Genomic DNA, 3,351 nt, shown 5'->3' on the forward strand with positions numbered 1-3,351 from the left:
TATGGCTACATTTACATGTTCAAATTAGTGGGAAAACCCCACTTTGGTCTAGAATTGGACCAAAGATTGGAAAAACCCACTTTCCAATCCAAGTCCACCGTAACAAATCAGCTGCTTCGATTTCCATTGGCTTCAGATTCCCAAAGGAATCTGAGACATAGAAATATGATCAGTCAGGATTCATGTACTAAATTCCATTCTAAACCTTCAACACAAATAGCACTTGGGTAGAACTTAAAAATGCACCAGACTCTGTTACTATAGCACTTTATATATTTTTAACTCATTCAACTCTCACCAAACCCTATGAAAATTAGACATGATGAAACCAAGGCACAGATAATTTAATGGTTTGATCAAAGCAGATAGCCTGATTTTACAGACCATGCTCTTAATCACCATGCAGTAAACCACAATTGCATGGAAGCTGATATACATTAAAGAGTCATTCTTGTAATGTATTTAAGGATGTTTATTTTATAGTTTATCATATGATTTGATCCCAGTGACATCTTATAACGCAGCTTTAATGAAGGCAGCTCCAGGATAATGTGAGAATGTGTATCAGAATAGGTTCTTGAATCACAGTCACAATCTGTTTACACGTGCAAGATTCTTTTTTAATTTGTTTTTTTCTAATCTTGAACTTTGTCTTATGAAATTCTATGGATATGAAATATGAAACTTATAGATAGTGTTCACACAGTATACAATAAATTTGAGAATATGTAAATTTTCAGAATAGAAATTTATCTAAATAATGCCTAGGTGTACTATGTTTATAGAAAGCTGACTGCTTCAGTGATACAATAATAAATCCTATGGCACAAAACACTATATGTTACAGTAAGATTCTCAGACAGAGACAATGAGTCTTGGTCATATTTTGTCTAAATATCAATAATATGGAGAATATTTTACTAGGAAATTTGCTCTTTGGTAACTTTCTATTGAAAGAAATAGTGTATTCAAATACAAACTCTGCTAGATTATTAATTCTAACTGTAAAAATAGTTAATTTGATTAGATTTCTAAAGATAGAAAATTATTACCTTTTTCATGTCACATTTAAATCTATATAGACTAATACTTGAAAGATATAATGCTACATGGATATGTGTGTATAGTTCACATAAAGAAAAGGAAGAAGAAATGTGCTGTACAAAATTATTAGCTATGTTACAGTAACTGAGGCCTGTCTCTTGGTTGTATTATTATCTCCAATGTACTGATGAGGAAACAAACTTTAAGAGATCTAGTAGCTGGGGGGACTGACCCATGGCTGTAATCCAAGCACTTTGAGAGACTGAGGCAGGAGGATCACTCAAGCCCAAGAGTTCAAGTCCTGCCTGGGCAAGAAAGCAAGGCCCCATCTTTACAGAAAATACGAAAGACAGAGATATAGTAAAGGAGTCCTCAAGGCAAGTGTCAGAGTTGGCTTTGAAATCTAGATTTATCTGGCTTTAAAGAAAAATAAAGTCTCTGTAACAATCTCTTTTGAAATGAAATCAAAGCCATCATCCAAAAGTTTAAGCCACAGACATATAAAAAAGAAAAGCATTTATAAACCATAGAGGAACACCATTTTCTTTTTTTTTTTTTTTTATACTTTAAGTTCTAGGGTACATGTGCATAGCGTGCAGGTTTGTTACATATGTATACTTGTGCCATGTTGGTGTGCTGCACCCATCAACTCGTCAGCACCCATCAATTCATCATTTATATCAGGTATAACTCCCAATGCAATCCCTCCCCCCTCCCCCCTCCCCATGATAGGCCCCGGTGTGTGATGTTCCCCTTCCCGAGTCCAAGTAGGAACACCATTTTCTTTATTTTATTTTATTTTTTTTTTTGAGACAGCCTCACTCTGTCACCCAGGCTGGATGGAGTGCAGTGACACCATCTCTGCTCACAGCAGCCTCTGCCAGGGTTCAAGGGATTCTCCTGCCTCAGCCTCCCAAGTAGCTGGGATAACAGGTGCTCACCACCACTCCCAGCTAATTTTTGTATTTTTAGTGGAGATGGGGTTTCACCACATTGGTCAGGATAGTCTTGAACTCCTGGCCTAAGGTGATCCGCCCACCTTGGCCTTCCAAAGTGCTGGGATTACAGGTGTGAACCACTGTGCCTGGCCTGGAGCATCATTTTCAATGGGAAAACACCGATATAGGGAGGAGAAATGATTTTCCTTCTGAAAATGCAGTTTTTCTCATTTAAGATTTAACTTTCCGACAGTATAGTTTGAAATTAATTTAATGAATGCTAATTTCAGAGCTTTCCATCCAAAGTGTAGTAAGTCAAAATATACAAAAGTGCATATTTTAAAAACCCTCATGCAGGCTTATTTGTGGTAAACTTCAAAATTATTATCATAGAGTGAAAGAAGGAGAGGGCAGGTGTTGAAACCGCTGATGTCTCAGTTTACATTGTACACACTTCCTGTGGTTTTTTAACGGGTCAAAACTAAGCAATAAATATGGTGTGTTTGAAAATTGGCACATCCTACCAGACTTATATGTGTACACAGTACACGATTAACTCAACTTTAATTTTCATTGTGTCCACAGTGGGGATAAATACTTGTGTTGGGTGACCATGGGGCAGAGCAGCCTGTGCTCTGTGTGTATGAAGTGTTCTCTGGAAGGTGAACTCATCCCAATAAAAATGTGAGTCAAACAGGCAAGTTCAGCCTTATCTTATATAAGAATAAAGCCTCAGATAGAGAAGATGGGCAATTCCGAGTGCAACACAATGGAGCAAACTGATTGTTGAAAATGTTTGTCTTTGGCAATCTCAGGAAAATGCCATGGAAAAGAACCTGGAGTAGAAGAGGGGAAGGAAGCATGAGTACGTGATTGTAAATGAGACACATCCCAGTGGCCTTACATAAAGATATACCTGGGTAGAACTGTAGACGTGCTAAAGAGGTGGAGCATTAAGTAGGAAAGAGCATTGGTGTTCCACAATTCCATTTGAGTTCCCAAATTGGTGGACTTGGAAAATTCTTGACATACACAGAAAATTTTGCTGTTGTCTTTGTCCATGATCTATTACAACTGAACATCTGAGACTAGTCAGTTATAAAAAAATGAAGGTTTATTTAGTTCATGATTTTGAAGGCCGAGAAGTCTAGAATCATGGCACCAACATCTGTTGAGGGCCTTCTTGCTCCATCATAAACCGGCAGAAGGGATCACAAAGTAAGAGAGCAAGAGCATGTGTGTCATGTATGTCAGCTCAGGTCTCGCCTCCTTGTTTTATGAAGACGTCAGTGCTATCATGGGGGTTCTGCCTTGATGACTTTATCTAATGCTGACTACTTTCAAAGATCCCATCTTCAATCAAGAATTT

This window comes from Colobus angolensis, unplaced genomic scaffold, assembly GCF_000951035.1.
Source record: "Colobus angolensis palliatus isolate OR3802 unplaced genomic scaffold, Cang.pa_1.0 Scaffold48, whole genome shotgun sequence".
Taxonomy (NCBI): domain Eukaryota; kingdom Metazoa; phylum Chordata; class Mammalia; order Primates; family Cercopithecidae; genus Colobus; species Colobus angolensis.